The following is a 20090-nucleotide window of genomic DNA, read 5'->3' on the forward strand; positions in this document are numbered from 1 at the left end:
CAGTTACCAATATGGCTTTGGAGGGGTGGGTTGCCTGGGTCTTTAGTCACTTGGTGGAGTCCTTTGGTGACAGTGCTTTGCTGTCACATCCACATTCCTTGCTTTGGGAGAGACCGATACGCCCCTGCTTTATTTAGGCCACTTTATTTGGATTTCATGTTACACGTGGGTCAACTCTGGCCTCACCTGATCCATCATGCTATTCATTCCTCTCCTGGCCTCCTGCGTCACAGGCTGACCTCTCAGTCTGATGCTCGCTCTTTCCCCTGGAGTCGACATCTCTTACTCTCTTCATCTACACAAATCATTCAAGATGCCTGCCCTGCCGGATTCATTGCAACATCCCCAGGTCTCAGATCCATGCTTAGCACACAGTAGGCACCCAGGGAATATTTCTTAAGCAGAGAAATGAATGATCTAAGCAGCTCTGCCCTGTTCCCATTATCCTACGGCCGTTCAACGTCCATCTCAAACCCTGACCCCTTGGCCCTCTCCCATCTCATATTTCTTATTGTCCATGGAAGATCTCTATTTGTTTGACCTTCCAACCCCTGCAACAAAACTTGTCTAAAGCAGAGCTTGTTATCTTTCCTTCCAAACCAGAGCCCCCTTCCACTTTCCCTATTACTGCTGGCAGCTCAATTAGCCTTAGGACGGCACAGTCATCGCTCTTCATTTTTCTCTTTTCTTGGCGTTTACTCCCTCTTTGGGTCCTGTCTGTTCTTTCTCAGCAAGGACTCCAGACTCCGAGTTCTCCGTTCTCTCACACCACTCCTGATCCAGGCGCACCCTCTGTGCTGGGAGCCCCAGAAGGTTTCCTTCACGACACCATCAGGCATCTCTGTTGCCAGTTCCCTGATACAGGTGTGTTCCAGAGTGAGTGTTGGGTGCCGGATGGATGATCCCCACACTGGCTTCTCCTTGGGGAGAGGGGTCTTCTCTGTCCTATCTTCCCAAGGTGGACACAGTAATTTCGAGGCTTTTCTTAATTCTTCAAGTTTCTTTCATCCTCAAAACCAATCTGAAAACATATCCCTGCTCCCCTACCTTCACACCATCCACTCTCCGTCCCTTTCTCCTGATTCTGGACCACTGTCCTTCACGGAGTAGCATCCACATGACAGCTGTGGAAGGGGCCGTGATGGGGAATTACTGGTGATCTCCACAGCCTGCTTGTGGGAACAGGTGGTCTGGTTCATTCATCTTCTCCCGCTACTGGACTTCCCAGCTTTTTCCTTCACCTCTGTCTAGAAAACACTCCAGAGTTCCTGTTCCCTTCAATGTTCATCCTATGATGCTATCTTCCAAATAAATAAACAAAAAGAAAGGAAAAATTCTCTCCAGAGGCAAGGCCAGCTCATTTTCCCACCACCCACCCACAAACTCCAACCCTAAACCTACCTAAAAACGCTTCTCACACGAAGAATGGGAGAGAGGATTTTTGCCCACTTTAGCATGCTTTTCGGGTATAACTGTACATCCAGGATGAGGCTTTGGGTTCCCTGCACTCTCCCCTTCCATACCGCTCAGAGTCTATCTATGTTGACTGACGTATGCAGGGCTAAGACCCTTCCTGAGAAAACAGTTTGGGATTTGGACGTACACAGGTGACATTGATGGGGTCTTCACGGAAGCCAGATTGTGGTGAGGAACTCCAGGCACCATTGAATCAATCTGGACATGGGACCTGAGCAGCTGATGGAAAGGACTCTGCACAGGGCGAAACCTCCACTCTGTGCGCTCAGTCTGCCCAGCCTTGCTAGTGGCTGGGATGTTCTTCCACAGAGAAAGGGCTGTGTATATGCACAGTTAAGTGAGCAGCAAAGTCTCAGGGTTCAAGCAACTCTGCTCCAACATGCTGTAAGGGAATCACAGAAGAGAGGGGCTTTTTCCTTTCCTGTTTTGCAGATGCTCAGCAAATAGTCCAGAGCAACGGGTGGGGGCCACACTTCAACAAGCCACCTGAGCAGAGTGACAATGGGAGCGCCGCCAAGAAGCGAGCAGCGGCAGCAGATGACGAGAGCAAAGAGATTCATGAGAGCATCATGACACCCCAGGCACTGCCTGAGATGGATGGGAGGAGCCATGGGAAGGTGAGGGGGTGGCGGAGGGGGGATGATGGCCTCAAGTTCCCAGAAATGATCTTGCCAGTACCAGGAACCAGGCACACGGATCACTGTGACCTCGTTGCACCCACAGGCAGTGTGGCGAAGGAGCATTCAGATTACATAAGGACTCCTCCAGGTCGAAGTACATCAAACAAGTCCAAAGAATGAAGTAGGGAGAAAAGAAAAACAAGACGACAGGGCTTCCAAAGCATTGAGCACATCTGAGACAGCTGAGTACAGACAGTGCTTGGTCAGAGGCTCAGTTTGGTTGGAGTTGGATGGGAGAGGAAGGATGCAGCAGGAAGTCAGTCCCTGGTTCTCCCCCAGCCCACCCGGAGCCATCACTGTGCTCAGAGTCATGGGGAGCTCAGGGTGGTCCAAAAACAGTGAACGCCTTGGAGACTGGTGACTCCAATTCCTCCTTTTCATCGATGGGCAAATGGGCTTTGCACAAAAGGAAATAATTAAAAGTATCATTTGGATAGCACATCACACGAGCTCTCCACTAGTCCACGTAATTCTCACAATATCCTCAAGAGATATGGCTGTCATCGCTTTAAAGCTAAGAAATAAAGGTTCAGTGACATTAAATAATACCCAAGGTGCCTTGGCTTCCCTGCACACCTGTTAACGTGGAATTGGTGGGGGTGGGGAGTGGTGGTGGTTATGAGAATGTGGTGAAATACTGAGCCAGCCCCTTTATCAGTAAATATGATGCATATGAAAACATATTCAATATTTTAAAAAATTATCAAACACAAATTGGGCAGATTTTTAAGAACTGGAAAGTGCCGTAAAATAGTGAGAAAATATGAGATTCAGAGCAATTCAGGAAATACCTGCTCCAGTGCTTGGCGTGCATTAGAATTCGTTTAAAAATATATACCTGGGACTTCCCTGGTGGCGCAGTGGTTAAGAATCCATCTGCTAATGCAGGGGACACAGGTTCGACCTCTGGTCCAGGAAGATCCCACATGCTGCAGAGCAACAAAGCCCGTGCACCACAACTACTGAGCCTGCGTTCTAGAGCCCACAAGCCACAACTACTGAGCCCGTGCGCCACAACTACTGAAGCCCGCGTGCCTAGAGCCCGTGCTCCACAACAGGAGAAGCCACCACAATGAGAAGCCCACGCACCGCAATGAAGAGTAGCCCCCGCTCGCCACAACTAAAGAAAGCCCGTGTACAGCAACGAAGACCTAATGCAGCCAAAAATAAATAAATAAAGTAAATAAATTTACAAAATATATATATATATACGTGTGTGGGCCCCATCCATAAACTACTGAATCGGGATTTCTGGGGGCGCCTCCCTATACCCACCAAGCTGCCCAAGTGATGCTGCTGTATGTGGAAGTCTGAGAACTAATGATCTAGGTTATAGTTTACCTTAGTTTATAATTATCAAGACAAATAATTAACTAGTTTGTAAAAGTCACGTTTCTTGATTACTGTCAAGTTTCACTCTGATAATGATAGTGGGCCTTCATGGGGACTTACTCTCTGCCATGTATGTCTATTCTGATTTCATTTTCATAAAGAACTCCACAGGGTGAGTAGTAGTATCCTCACTTTATAAAGGTAGGACCTGAAGTTCAGGGAGATGGAGTGATTTGGTTGCTCTTAGGCATCCTGTTAATACGTGGCAAAGCTGGGATCTGCCTCCAACCCCGGGTGGGTTCGTTTCATTGTACCCAAGACATGCCTCCTCCTTTGCCAGAGGCCAGGCTGGGAAGAGCAGGAAGAATGTCACGTGACTCCAAAAAGAAACTGATGAGTTCTATTCTCAGCACAGGTGTGGACAGTTCTCACAGCCACAGATAAAGCCTTTTGAGAAGAAGCTGGTGAGGAAATACGAGGAGCGTGTATGGCCTCAATAATGTCCAGAAGGAACAGGGAGCTTGTCTGCGAAAGAATGATGAGAGATTCGAGAGGGAGTTTGAGGTGAAGGAGATAAGAGCGGATGAGAAAGGGAGGCAAGCTTGAGGAATGTAAGTAGTTTGGACCTGGAATCTGGGGAAAGTGAAGGAGTGAGGTGCTGTGAAAGGGAAATTGGGTAGAAGGGAGAGGAAGGAAACTTCCAGAAGGAGGGAAGGGGTTCAAGGATAGGGCTGCTGTGAATGAAGGGGGTGGAGTATGAGAGCAAGAGAGGGGTGAGGGGGCGGGGAAGGGGGAGTCAAGGAGTGGGCTCACTATTTCTAAGCCAAACTCAATCAAACGGATAAATAATAAATTTCAGAGACAATCTCTGTTCCCACAGTTCTCAAAAGTTTGCTCTCAGGGTCTCTTTACACTCTAAACAATTACTGAGCAGCCCAAGAGCCTTGTTTATGTGGGTTACAGGTATCAATATTTGTCGTCTTATAAGTCAAAACTGGCACATTTTAAAAAGATATATTTATTAATTCATTTCAAAGTAATAATAAACTCATTCATGTTAATATAGGTAATATATTTTTATGGAAAATATATATTGAAAACCGAGTGAGCCAAAGGTCATTAGTATCCACATTTGCACATCTCTTTAGTGTTTGATTTAACAGGAGACGGCTGTCTCCTCACACCTGCTTTGACGCTCAGTGTTGCCATATGTTGTTTTGGCTGAAGAGTATCGAACAAACTCTGGCCTCACCCAGACATGTAGTTGAAAACGGGGTGGGGGGGAGTATTTATTAACTCCTTTTCAGATAATAGTGGGCATTCTTCTTCTTCTTTTTTTTTTTTTTTTTTGCGGTACGCGGGCCTCTCACCGTTGTGGCCTCTCCCATCGCGGAGCACAGGCTCCGGACGTGCAGGCTCAGCGGCCATGGCTCACGGGCCCAGCCGCTCCGCGGCATGTGGGATCTTCCCGGACCCGGGCACGAACCCGCGCCCCCTGCATCGGCAGGCGGACTCTCAACCACTGCGCCACCAGGGAAGCCCGTGGGCATTCTTCTTTGACACGACCTCACAATTCAACAAATGGCACCTTCTTAAAGGTGATTTGCAGTGTGGAGTCTGAAACCCTATCAACGAGGTTTTTATTCCCTCCTACTTTTAAATGCATCGATCTGATTTGCATCCTGAGTGGATGTTTCACCCAAGCGTAATTTGTAACATCACGCATTGGTCACTTGGAAAATGTTAGCTCACTGATCTCTGCAGATCTTCCAAATGTACAATAGAAAACCCATTGTACACTCGGGAACAAGTGAGCGAGGCAGAAGCAAAGGATTCTGAAGTAGTGTGGACCTCACAGGCCCCCTGGGAGGGTCTCAGGTAGTCCCGGAGTCCCAGTCCACACTTTGAGAATCACTGCTGTTGTATATTGAAAAGTGTCCTGAACTGGGAATCAGACAACCCCAGGTACTGGATCGTACTCTACTTCTCATTAGCTTGGACATACCCCTGAACTTCTCTGAGCCTCTTCAACCAAACTGGGTGACTCACTATCTCTTAAAAATTCCCCATGAATCCCTCCCACCAAGCCTTTCTTCGCTCTGTCTGAAATATACTCTTCTCCACCCAGGTCTCCAATCGCCACCTGTCACCCTCATCCCCTCTGGAGGCCCAGCTGCTTAGCCAACCCTTCTGTGACGTATTTCTGATTTTCCCTCCTTAGGTCCTCTGCTGCTTTTGTTTGGACGTCTCTTGGGGATCTTACGTCATTTTGCTCCAAATGAGACTGTCATATTGAGTAAAGTAGTCAGAGAAAGACAAATATATGATATCACTTATATGTGGAATCTTAAAAAAGGGTACAAATGAACCTATTTCCAAAACAGAAATTGTCACAGATTCAGAAAACAAACTTACAGTTACCAAGGGGGTAAGGGGGGGGGGGTGATTCATTGGGAGATTGGAATTGACATATGCACACTATATATAAAATAGATAACTAATAAAAACCTATCGTATAACACAGGGCACTCTATTTGGTGCTCTGTAATGATCTATACGGGAATGGAGTCTAGACGAGAGTAGATATATGTATATGTATGGCTGGTTCACTTTGCTGTGCAGCAGAAACTAACACAACATTGTAAATTAACAATAAAAATTTTTAATTAAAAAAAAAGAAAATGACCAGAGTGCTTGTCTGGCCCCTCCCGCCCCACTCCCAACCGCACTGTGTGTCCCTGGAGAGCGGAGACCACCAGTCATTCATGTTTGTGTCTCCTTCAGCTATAAGCCCAGTGCCTGATGAGAAGTGGGTGCCCTGTGGAAGTGAAATTAATTGGTTAGCATGTTTCAGAAAGATCTATCTGTAAGACTGAATGGATATTTATGGGAGAAGAGGCAGGGACGAGGTGACTGGGAGGTGAAGGAAGAGGAATGACAGTAAATGGAAATAATGAGAAGACTGATGGAAGGAGACAGAGAGAAGAGGTCAAAGTACGCACCTAGAAGCTAGCTGAAGAGACGGGATGGGACCAGGGCATGGTGAGAAGATAAGAGCATTTTAGGGTGGATTTAGACGATTGAGGCGGGTGGGATGCTTGGGAAATGGCATTCCAGTGGATTAAGAAAACTAAAGGATGCCTGGAATGACAATCCTGAGAGGCTGGTGGACAGAGAGGGCTGAGTCCTGAGCAGGACCGGGATGGACGCCTGCGTGAGAGAGGGGCGTGAACAGTGGGTGTGGGAAGCCGGTCCACGTGGCCATGTTTCTAATTCTCTCTGCTATCAATTTCAAGGATGCTGCTGGCTCCCAGGCACCCAGAAACCCCTGCCAGCTCCCACACATCTGGTGAGGAATGAGTCCGCGCGAGGCAGAAGTGGAAAAGGGCAAGACACTCAAAAACTCTATTTTTTTCTCTTCAAATATTTGCAGAGGGGGAGTGTGGCATAGGCACAGGAAATACGGTGCTTATTGCTCACACTACATTAAAATTCAGATTGGCTTGTGCAATATCCCCGGCATAACTGCTCTGCACCGATATTTTTATAACTCTTAATATCAAACAAATTGCCTCTTCAATGAGACAGTTTAATGTGACGGGGGCTGTGCCCACCACCTTCCTCACGCCGGCCCCATAAAGATCACCGTTCTGTTACTGGGGAAAGAGGAGCCATGAATTTCTTATCAAAAATATGGCTGGATTATGCAGAGTAAATCTTGGACCGTATTAAAGGGACCACGGTGTTTTAATTTCTTTTCTCTCCCCCACCCCCATATCCCCCATTGCATCTCTTCTTACTAATAAAATCAAGTGAGGGGCCTCCAGATTGAATCAGCCATGAATCATCTTTTTTGGCTGAGGTCCCTATTTTTGTCACATTCATGCCTCTTCCCCAGTCATCAATGGATGCCTTCCGCCCCACCCACCCTCCATAGATGTCATCTCTCTCTTTCATGATCTAAGAGTTGAATGGATTTTCCTAGGAAATCCCCACCATGCCGTCAACTGCAGCGTCAAGAGTACCTTCTTGTGTTGGCAGGTTTTGCCTCAGTGGCAGTGGCACAGAGAACCCCAGATGACATTCTACTCTGCCTCCCAAGCTCGTTCCCTCAGAGACTCCCTTTATTACCCACCGTGAACTCCTAAGTGATTAGGGAAAACAGACCGAGTTTATTAAACAATTGGCTTTCCCTTCCGTGTATTAATCAAAGACCTAGAAAAAGGTCAATCAGAGCAATCCGTTTGAGATAATACGTGGAAGTATCATAAGCTGGTAGAAATCAACCCAAAGAGAAATTGACATTGTATTAGCCCGAGATGCTTTATAGTAAGTAAGCCACATATCTTTTCAAATATTGAAAATAGTTCATGGACTCCTCCCTCCTCACATTTCTGCCTCAGAGAGCCACTCAGGGCACTGAAGTTTATAACAAGTGATGTAAAGTGTCCTCAAAGGCCCCAAGAAGTAGATTGATTGGAAGTGTTGCATCCGTAGACATGTCACTACAGGACATGTAAATTTTTATTTGTTTATAATAAAAGTGCTGGTGACAGCACGAACTCAAAGAGCAAATGATCAGATTGTTTTGCCTCAAAACAGCCTTCCACGCTCCAGGCTGACCGATGGACATAAAGATGGACACCTTGTTTTCCAAGGAAAGGGGATGAACCTTCACCTCAAAAGTGCCTGATCACTTGGGTCACCTGTGTGGGGTCACTGAATTCCAAATTTTTCTGCAACATCTTTACGCCTCAAATTCCTTTCTTCTTCTCCACTCATATGCTACTAGACCATCTTCATACTAGACTCTTAGCATGATCCCACCATTTTCAAGTTTTACATTTTAGGACACTTTGAAATGAGTAGGTTTTTAAATTACGTAATTAATTTGGCTCACATCTTATTGGCAAATGTCTTACAAGGATTCAAGCTAAACAACCCTTTTTCTTCAAATACTGTGTCTTTGTGGGTTCTTAGAGAAGCTGGAGACTTGTTTGTCTGTCTTGCTGGCAGAACATTCTCAGATCGCCCTGGTTTGTAGATTCCGGTGGTCTTTGAAACCCTATAAAGTTCTAGAAGGGCCGATCCAGGGTGAGCTCTCAGATCAGGCCCAGTGGAGTTGTCAACTTCTAAGATATGTCACATCTTATTCTCATGAAGCCAGGAAGGAGCAGAGGTCATTGCTTTTCTCACTGACTATTATAAAAATAGGGTAATTTGGATTATGCTAAGGTTGGCATATCTTTATAATAGCAAAAATTTAGAAATAATCGAAATGAACAAAAATGTGTGCCTTGGTAAAGAAGTCGTACACAGAACATACAAACATAAAATCAATAAACTGTATCCATTTAAAATTATATCTTAGAATATTTAATATCATAAAAAGGCAGGTATCACAATATTCAGTGGATAAACAACATGACCTTTCTTTTCAAACTAGGATAGATACCAAACTGTAGAATTAACAAGTGATTTTTATTTTCTTGCCCCTGCTTATCTCTATTTTCTTAATGTTTGACAGACTAATAAGTGTATTGTTTTTAAAATAAGGGAAAACATCGTCTGAAAAACTGGCCCCAGTGCACATCCCATGGGAGTTGAAAATGGAGGCTTGAGTTTGCAAGACATCCTTGTGTTGGTGCAATCACTTCCTCCATAGATAGTACTTGGGCACTACCATGAGGCAGCCCTAAGGTAGGGCAGGAAAACCCAGGACCTACCACCTGCCCTCAGGGATCTTACAGTCGGCTGCGCAGACAACCAGAGGAGTTAACCCCCTGTCTTGGAGGTGAAGCCTTGGTCTTGCCGCAGCCAAAACCTCCCACTGCCTCCTATCCTGTCCCGAGTGGTGCCTGTGACCAGGACATGAAGCTGTTTGAGCTCCCGTGGGATCTGGGTATGACTGAAGTAGCCCGGACCTCAGTTGCGAGTGGCCACGTGCACACCCACCCATCCAAGGCCGCCCGTGCCCTCGGACAGCCACCTGCCACCCACGCTCTTGCATCTCCCCCCACCCCTTCCGCCTTTGTCCGGTTTCTTCCCAGGCACCCCCAGGGACCTGCTGCTCCAGCCCCAATCTGTTGCTTGTGCCCTTCTAGGAAGGTTTCTGCCCTTTTCAGCGCCACATCCTGGGGGGAGAAAGAAAGGCACCCCGAGGCTGAAAGTTCTTCTGGGGGAGGGAGTTCCCTGGAGTCTGCGGCAGATGGGGGAGGCCCCAGTGGGGCGCACGTGGATGAATTTCTGGGAGGAAACCACGTACCATCCGCTCTCGCTCGCTGCCATCCAGTGTTTTCTTCCCCCAGTGAGTCTCTTAATTTTGCTCATTTATCTTAAAGAGCTCCGTAAGCGCCGTGGGCTCCGGTGGGGGGCCCCGCACGGGGGCTCCGACACCCGACCCCCACGCCTGCCTTCCAGAGGAGCCATCCAGCGCGGACCAAATCTCATTTTCCTACAAATAGTTTGTCAGAAGCAGCAGGGCAGGTAATAAATCACCGAGAGCGGGAGCGGTGAGGGAAGGGGGGAGGCTGGGCGAGGGGAGGGCGGGGCCGAGGGCGGAGGGAGGGCTGCGGGCGCAGATGCAGGCAGCCTGGCGTGGGGGGTGGGGGTGCAGAGGGAGGGAGGGGTGGGTGGGGATGGGGGCACCCGGGGAAGAAAAACAAACAGAAAAGGAGGGGTGGGGGAGAAGGGAGGGAAGGAAAAGAGAGAGCAAGGGATGAATAGAAAATGAATTTCCAAAGGAGTCATGAGATGTCTGGTCAAGAGGTAGACCAGAAAAAGGATGGCGAGCAGAGACGCCCCTTGCCCTCCTCCACATTCTGTGTCCTGCGCTGTCGGGGAGCCTGCGGTCTCCCTCCTTGTCCTTCTTCCCACCTCTGTCCCTGCTGCCTGCTCCAGGTGGACAGATGCAGGATGCAGGTCACGTGAGGTCATCCTGGGGTCCACTATGTTAGCCAGCCTAGAGAGAAAGTCTCCAGTCACTGCATTGAGTGTGGGGTGTGTGTGTGTGTGTGTGTGTGTTATAGAGAGGAGAGGGGAACCTGCATCCCGACTCTTATGATGATGCTATGGGGCCTCAAGCAAGCCGCTTGACTCCTATGCGCCTCGGTTTCCTAATCTAGAAAATGGGAACGCTAATCCCTATTTCCAGGCTTGGGAGGACTGGCAAACGCTACCCACGTGGAAGAGCATCTAGCGCAGAGTACAGGCTGTTGATTAGGAAAAGGAGCCTCCCTTGAGTGTCTGTGGTCGGTGAACTTGGCCTGGTGGGGCCTTCAGATTCTGCAGCGCCTTGCCACCCCCGCAGTCTGTGATCCCCAGCCAGGCACTCTGATCCTTCAGCTGTCAACACAAGCACACTCCAGTGCTTTCTGCTTTGCCTTTGGTCTCCCCTGGGAAGCTTTGAACACTAGTGAGGTCATCATTGTCAAGCTCTCTGGGCTTCTGGTGCAAGGGCAGCCAGATAAGGAAGACCACGGAGCTGCCTGCCCTCCACGGCATCCCCAACGCCAGTGCAACCTTGGGGAGAACTCTCTGCGTACCTTTACGGACGGGAAGAGGGAAGTGGTACCTATGGGGGTCCACACTGTGAAGGCTGGGCTCTTGTCTGTGTGGATCACAGAACTACCCCCAGCCCCTAGCACAGCAGGGCACATAGTAGGCTCATAAAATGAATGAAATTCATCTAATATCGTGAATATGTATTCACTCATTCACGCTTTATGGCAGTAAAGAAGCTGTTGTTATTGCATTTTATGGAAAGGGCAACTAAGACACAAAATCACCTATCCGGGAAGAGGCAGAGCTGGGGTTTGACCCCCAAGCAGTCTGTCTCCAAAGCACGCATTCCTTCCACTGCAGCCCAGCGCTAGGCATTCTGCCCATCAACATTACTCTTCAAACCGCCCATGTTGATCAAGGGCCTCCTGATACCCGAGGTCAGAGATGGCAGACAGCCCCAAACCTGTGGTACCTGCCTTGTCTTCTCCTTACCCTTGGGATCCTGGAGACGGGACCCCACAGGGAACTCCATTTGGGGATGAATCTTTCCTTTCTGGAAACTGTGCCATTGGTGTCGTCTTCTAGCCCTGGGCATCAGGCTATGCCACTCTCAGACAGACACTGGGACCCCAGGCCTCTGCCCAGCTTGGGGCTTTGAGGATGAGGTCATGTAATCCAGAACCTCTCTGCCCTCAGCTCTTAGGACCTGGGTCACGGTTGCTCTGCTCCCGTGCCCTCTAACACTCCAGCAAAGTGGGCATCCTCTGGGGACCTCACGTCCAACCCTGACAAGGAGCACAGCCCAGGGAAAAGAGAACCGGGGTCTGCCGTCTGCCATTTACCAGCTAGATGACCCTGGTCAATTATTTTTGCCTCTCCAGGCCTCAGGTTCCTCAACTGGAAAATGGGGATTGCAAAAAAAAATCCATGCCTGACTCCCAGAGCTGTCATGAGAATCCCTTAAGGCAAAAACTGGAAAGCACTTTAGAAATGAGAAGGCCTCTTACTCTCCACCTCCTCCTGATGGCAGATCCCCAGCTCTCCTTCCCGATGGCCCTGCCCTCCCAGCCCGATGTGCACACGGTCCTCAATTCCGTGGTCTGAGCCCTGAGGACCACGATGCCTCCCAGCCTGCCCCTCATGAGGAATCATGACACGACACCATTTAAAAACCCAGATGAAGCCTCGTAAGTGAATCAACTTAAAGAAGGCAGATTAAAGCAGTGGCTAAGAGCTCTGGTAGGATGAAAAAACCAAGTTTTAAAATTCCAGCTCTACCACTTATTAACAGTGTTAACCTTAGACAATCATTTTCCCTCTCTAAGCCTCAGCTTCCCCATCTGTAAAATGGGTTAATAATAATAACCACCTTATAAGGTAGATAAGGTATATTAAGCACCCAGTAAAGGGCTACGATCGTCATTTCCCCTTATTTTTGTCTTAACTCCTCAACAATAAGTCAGTTGCCACACTTTGTAGCTTCTGGCCTCTTTCTCAGTTGTTCCAGTGCTGGTACCTTAGTCCAAATCCTTCTTCTCTCCTCCTTCAGCTGTGCCTCTCCTCCCAGCCTGCAAACCACCCACTCAACTTTGGTCTGGCCTCGTGACCAAGGTGAAAAGCCACCTCGGATTCCCAGGGTGCCCGACAACAAAAAAGGAGGAGGTGAACACAGCAGCCATCCACAATGGGGTGGTGAACAAGGTGGGAGAGGAGAGGTGACCTGCCCAAGGTCATGGGGGTGCCACCATCAGAGCCACTGCTAGACTCCCGGACTCCTGGGGCCTATCTTTTCCATTATCCCCACCCAAAGCCCTGGTAGGCTATTAAGTTCCTCACAGCCCACAACTGGCTTCCCATCTTATAGAACCCTCTGCCTCAAAGCTCTTAGCAAGGTGCACCCAAAGCCTGGCTCTATCCCAGACCATCTTCTCAGCCCCTTTCACTCACCCTCACTCTCAGCTTCCTCTAATATGCTGCCCAGCTTTCACCTGTCACCCACACAATTAATTCATCGTTCATTCATGACTGTGCCGGACCTCCCACTGGCTGCAGGAACCAGGAATGTGTGCATGGTCTCTGCCCTCCAGGAGCTCCGGTGTAGTGCGTGAGCACCCAGCCTTCCAGCCCAAACCCGCTCCTTCAGTCCCTAAAGCCCGCTTCCTCCAGGAAGCTCTCCCACTGATGGAAGACTGCTTCCTAAACCCTCCCAAATGGTGCTGTTCCTATCTGGAAATTCTCTATGTGTGACATATTTTTATCTCCTATTTAAAATCGGACTTTTCTCCCTGTTACTATGGCTCACACTTTTTATTAAAGTTTTTTTCTGTGTCAGTATTTTAATTGCATTTGATAGGATGTCTTTCTTTATAAAAGCCAAACATTTGTAATAAAATTTTTATTATCTAAAAAAAAATTAAAGTTCTTAAAATGCTATCTTGTCTATGCTTCCGTAATATAGAAGTCCACATCGCTGTCGGACTGCATTTTAGGCACTGAGGCAGATCTCAGTTCCCTGTGACTCTTGGGGAATCAAGACTCAGAAGGCCACCGGTGGCAGGGGCAGGGGTGGGCAGCCAGACCTGCCTCGGGAAGAAGGGGAAAGGTACCCACAGAGCCGGCTCCAGAATCCTGCTGATGCCATCAGAGAGACGAGACAAAGCGCAGTGGAGAAGGAAAAGACCATTTCTGGAATATTACTCAGCCATAAAAAAGGAATGAAATAATGCCATTTGCAGCAACATGGATGGACCTAAAGATGATCATACTAAGTGAAGTAAGTCAGACAGAGAAAGACAAATGTACTATGATATCACTTCTATGTGGAATCTAAAAAAAAATGATACAAATGAACTTATTTACAAAATAGACATAGACTCACAGACATAGAAAACAAACTTATGGTTACCAAAGGGGAAAGCGGGGGTGGGAGGAATAAATTAGGAGCTTGGGATTAAGAGACACACACTACTACTATATATTAAATAGATAAACAACAAGGGCCTACTGTATAGCACAGGGAACTATACTCAATATCTTGTAGCAACTTTTAATGGAAAAGAATCTGAAAAAGAATATATATATATATGTATGCATGTGTGTGTGTGTGTAACTGAATAACTTTGCTGTACACCAGAAACTAACACAACATTGTAAATCAACTATACTTCAGTTTTTTAAAAAAGGCTATTTCTGGATGTGGAGAATCCGGAGAGAAACCACCGTCAATTCTGCTCACCTTCAACGTGCCTGACCTTGGAGGAGCAGCTAAAATTCCATGCCCCACCCGATAGCTGCTCTGATACCCACCTGCACTGGCGCACCTCCTACGGAAACGCCCCACTCTGGGTACACCTGCCAGGGGTGCTTTGTGGATTCTGTGCCAGAGTTTTCCACACCTACTTCTGTGCACAGCTTTGCTTTCTCTCTGCAGTTCAGTTGTGCAAATTCTTCCCGAAGAGAGGCCAGTGTCTATCAAACTTTGTAGCCCCCTCTCTCCACAACATCCACCTTGACTTAACCCTGGTACTTAGGAGGTGCTCCGTAAATGTTTGTTGAAGGGAAGAAAGGGAGAAGGGAAAGAGAGAAAGAAAGAAGGAAGAGAGAAGAGAGAGAGAGGAAGGAGGGAAGGAAGGAGGATTTGGATACGTTCTCAGGTGGAAACAGTACTCTATCAACAAAGCTGGGGGCTCTCTGTACCTCACCTCTCCCTCCCAAGTGCCGACAAGGGGACCTGGGGAACAGATTGAATTTTCGATTGTCACCCTCGGGGTAGATCCCCTGTCTCCCAGCACCCTGTGTGGAACCCAACACTTTAGGGATAGCCACTGAATATGTGTTTCTGATGAGAAGTAACAGGTGCAAACTCATTTGGATGTTTAAGATTCTCTGCTCTATTTACAATAGCCCGGAGATGGAAGCAACCTAAGTGTCCATCATCGGATGAATGGATAAAGAAGATGTGGCACATATATACAATGGAATATTACTCAGCCATAAAAAGAAACGAAATTGAGTTATTTGTAGGGAGGTGGATGGACCTAGAGTCTGTCATACAGAGTGAAGTAAGTTAGAAAGAGAGAGACAAATACCGTATGCTAACACATATATTTATGGAATTTAAGAGAAAAAAAAAGGTCATGAAGTACCTAGGGGTAAGACGGGAAAAAAGACACAGACCTACTAGAGCATGGACTTGAGGATATGGGGAGGGGGAAGGGTAAGCTGTGACAAAGTGAGAGAGTGGCATGGACATATATACACTACCAAACGTAAAATAGATAGCTAGCGGGAAGCAGCCACATAGCACAGGGAGATCAGCTTGGTGGTTTGTGACCACCTAGAGGGGTGGGATAGGGAGGGTGGGAGGGAGGGAGACGCAAGAGGGAAGAGATATGGGAACATATGTATATGTATAACTGATTCACTTTGTTATAAAGCAGAAACTAACACACCATTGTAAAGCAATTATACCCCAATAAAGATGTTAAAAAAAAAATAAAAGATGCTCAGATCAGCAACCTTGAACAGGATCCAGCGAGACAGAAGAAATCCATCAGCACAACCTCCTTCAGGAACAGGAGGTTGCTGGGCAGAGGCGCAGTGCCAGGGGCCAGGGTCCTCTGGCCAAGAGGCCAGTGGGGCTTCCAGGTGAGGACAGAGCCAGGTGATGGCTGGAAGGTGGGGCCTCTGAGTCTAGAGCCGGAGGTACTAAGCACGGAGTCTACTGAAGTGCAATTGAATGGAAATGGACTCCCACATTTCTCTTTCTGTTTCTGAGAACTGGGGGACCTCATATTCCCATGGTCATTTCTCCCAAGCAGAGGAGGAATTCGCCGCACAATGCAGAGGTGAGTGGCGCCCGGGAAGGGGCAGCAGACTTTGCCAGAGGCTTGGATTCTAGTGTCAGAGATGCTAAGAGCTGGCAGCATGGCCTTGGACCACTTAGTGAGCCAACCTCGTCCTCATCTGGAAAACTTGTTTTCCCACTCAAGGTGGTCCCATGTCCCATCTTTGGTCTTTTTTTGTTTGTTTGTTTTGTTTTGTTTTTGCGGTACGTGGGCCTCTCACTGTTGTAGCCTCTCCCGTTGCGGAGCACAGGCTCCGGACGCGCAGGCTCAGCGGCCATGGCTCACGGGCCCAGCCGCTCCGCGGCATGTGGGATCTTCCCGGACCGGGGCACGAACCCGCGTCCCCTGCATCGGCAGGCGGACTCTCAACCCCTGCGCCACCAGGGAAGCCCCCCATCTTCGGTCTTTACAGACTCTGTGAGCCAAGAAGCTTCAGTGGTATTTGGAAAGATGTGTTTTCTTTCTTTTTTTTTGGCAGAAAAACCTCAGGCTGCACCCCTTATTTAAATTCAGAACTAATTCCACTTCCACTCCACATACTTCTGGTCTTTCCTCAAGTGTTGCCAACCGAACGAGAATATACTCTGCTCTCAAACTCACTCAAGAACCTGGTTACTCTTTGTCACACGTTCAAAATGTCTTCACCCATTCATTCGTTCATCAAATGACTTATTGAGCTCATACTGTAAGCAAGACTACAAGGGAAACAAAGATGGGTGACATAGCCCTGTCTTTAAGAAGCTTCTTTACGGGAGAAAGAAGTTAAGCAAATAAATCAATTATTATATATACAGCATCACGCATTCCATACAAAATAATGCCGTCTAATGTCGGAGTTGATCAAAATCTTAGAGGCCACCTAGCCTTTAAAATACACAGTTCCTCATGTATCAGCGTTACAAATACAATCACAGCATTATCTTTGCATCTAGCATTTGGAAGGCCTAAGTTCTGTGATTATAAGAAAGAGATCAGAGCTTCTTTATCAAATCATCTAAGAGAAAAGTCCGACCTTCCTGGTGCTTCCACGACTCACGCTATCTGGCTGGCCTTTTAAATCCAGAGTTTAACCTCTCCAGGCCTCACTTCCTTCCCCTGCTAAATGAGAGGGCTGAACTACATGACTTCTGAGAGCCTTCCAGCTCTAACATTTTACGATCTACGATTAAGACTGAGATGACATTGCTCAACCCGCTGTCCAGAGGGTGACCCGCCACCTTTCATAAAAACAATCATCATTAACCTATCTTAATTGGTCAGTAAAACCATCACAGTTTTATAGCATGAAACTTGGGACCTGCCCAGGCCAATGCTACTGAGGAGACAAGCGGAAGTTCAGTCCTAGAAACAAAAGGAGCTAACGAGTGACTGCCGGAGCCGTACTAGTCAAAGCGACACAGATTCAAACTTATTTGGGCTGAAATGAGAAGAGCTAAGGGAGAAACTGAGTGACGTGTGAAACGATCTCAGGGTTGGAAGAACCCGGGCCAATCAGATGGCGGAGGGGGCTTTCTGGGGTAGGGTTGGTACCCAAAGCGGAATCCCGAGGGCGTTTCCCCCCAATGTTACACAAAATCCATGCCTTCGTCATGAACCCTGTGGCCAACTCCTTGCCAAGCTTCTGTATTCAAAAAACATTAGGAATCACTGGGGTTTTTTGCTGTTGCTTTGTTTTGCTTTTTAATTTAGCCCCTGCCCCAAGACTGCTGGGGGTAGCTTTTTAAATAGAGGATGATTTTAGCTTATCCTAGAACTTTCTACCTTCCCTGCCAGGGAAGGGACATTGCAAATGAATTAAATCACCGAAGCGTGTTCCTGTCTGGCTACTCCTGGGTCCTTAAAAGACCACCACTGTCACCCCTGGGGCCAGGCAGTCTGTGGTCAGTGAATAGGGGCTGAGGTCTGCCTTCCTGCCTCATCTGAAACTGCTCCCCACACTTCCTCAAGCAGCTTGATCTGCTCAGTATCTGCCTCACTTAGATTTGAGGACCATCTCTCAGCTCGGACTCTTCATTTGCCCCTTGGACTTGACAAGTGTCCAGGATTCTGCTGAACTCTCAGCTCACCCTCAAAATTGTCCTGTTGTGTGCCACCCTGTTCATAAAAAAATGAGAGTTATCGTGCGTTACCACCTACTATGGCTTTACATACTATATCTTGCTAAATCCTGACAACACCCCTGTGAGGTCAGAACTGTCCTCACCGTTTTTTAGCTAAGGAAACTGAGGCTCGGAGAAATGAAATAACTTGCCAAGGTCATATACAGGTAATGGGTGGAGCAAAGATTCAAACCCAGGTGGGCTTGCTGCCAGAGTGCTTTCTCCATCATCCGGACCCCGCCCCTTTCACACCCTGGCCCTCCCTCAAGGAGGAATGCGATAGGTACATTCACTGTAAATTATCAACAACTTCACCTTGTCCACGGGGAGAGACGAAACGGTGACAAGAGGAAAGTGGAGGTTGATTGCTGTGAGAGACTGGCCCAGTGGCGAGTCAAAGGGCCCAGAAAAAACCCACAAGGGGACAGCAATGGGTTTGGAGGTCACGGAGGTAAGGAGCCACAGCAGCGCATATGAAACCAAGTGCGAGACACTGGAGGCTGCGCTGAGAGGTTAGCACAAGGCACATCCTGCCAGGGGGAGGGCCGTTCATTACAGATGCTGCGTGTGGCTGGACAGGAGGAGACCTTGAAGGTCAGCCACCCAGCTTCCATCATCCCACGTTAGCTCTGCCAAGAAGCCTCCCAGCTTAGCAAAGAACGCCAAAGTCACTCCATTTGTATAGATCATTAGATAGAGACCCTATATGGTAACTACCAGGTTAAAAAAGAAAAATATATACCAGTAGGGAGAGGTGGGGGAGGGAGAATACAGGGAGAGGGGAGGGCGAGGTACAAACTATTGGGTGTAATATAGGCTACAAGGATGTGTTGTACAGCATGGGGAATATGGCCAATATTTTGTAATAACTGTAAATGGAGTGTAACCTTTAAAAATTGTATAAAATAAAAAAATAAATTGAAAAAGGAAAATATATAATTTAGACCTGCAGTCTATACACCTACCATCTTCTCACATAAAGACAGTAAAATTGTTGGTATAATGTTCAACCATCAGCCCTGGAATACTCCAGGTAGGTCCCGCTTTAAGAAAACCTGTCATAGAAAAAAAAGAAAGAAAGAAGCGTGCCATACAAACGTGTAAAAGCATGAAGCTGGGATCTGGAAGAAGGGATTCTTCTGGCTTCCTGCAGGTTTTGAGTTGCCTGAGTTCAACTTAGAGATGAGTTTTCCAGAACACGTCTACTGTGTAGAGTGAGAAGGTCTGCAGATGTCCAACCTTACAAAGCATGGCAGGCAGTGGCTGCAATCTTCTGCCCATGCCCCTGGGGTGTGCTTTTCCACTTAACAGAGCCCTGCTGACTCTTCTGTTGTGGTATCATTAACCAGAAAGGTTCCAGTAACTTACGTTTGAACGTTAAGCGAGGATTTGACTGTTTATATGTACGTTTGCAATCAATGCTCCTGTTAGTATAAGACATTACCACACGGTGTTGTATGTGGATTCTGGATGCTTGACTAGCAATACATAATACTGTTAACGTTTTAATGAGGGATAATAAGATGCATGGTCTTCCCCAAGTCCTCACCCTGAACAAAGTACCTAATATGTGAAAACGTTCGCCAAAGAGCGTTGACTTTCCAAGCCATGAGGATGGAATCCCAGGTCTGGTTCTTATGAGTTGGGACAGTTGTCAAACCGCTTACCCTCTCTGAGCCTCAGTTTCCTCCCCTGTAGCTCCTGCAAGGGGCCCGCCTCCTAAGCTCTGTCCTCCCCACACTCTCCTCCTGTCCAACCCCAGCGGAGCTGACCTTCTTGGGGGGCCACGTCCCTCGCCCCGGGCTTCTTCCCACCACGCGGCTGCTGTACCTGCTGCCCACTCTGTCCGCTCACTTTTTCTCAATTCTCAGCCCACTTGGCATCCGTCGTCCTTCAGATCTCAGTTCAAGCGTCATTTCCTTAGAGAAGCCTCACTGCAGAAACAGCCGGGTCCAATGCTTCCGTTAAAGACCATATAGCACCGCATTTATCACTAATGCAGACGTATGTGCATCTGTGTGATGCTTTCATTCGTGTTCCTCTCCTCCACTGGACTGTAAGCTCCTGAGAAGAGAGGCTGACTGTTTGTACTCATCACTGAACCCCAAGAAGTAGAATGTAGGGAAGGCTCAATTAATGTGTGTGGGGTGAAG

The sequence above is a fragment of the Grampus griseus genome (assembly GCF_964374135.1).
Source record: "Grampus griseus genome assembly, chromosome: 15".
In the NCBI taxonomy this organism is placed as follows: domain Eukaryota; kingdom Metazoa; phylum Chordata; class Mammalia; order Artiodactyla; family Delphinidae; genus Grampus; species Grampus griseus.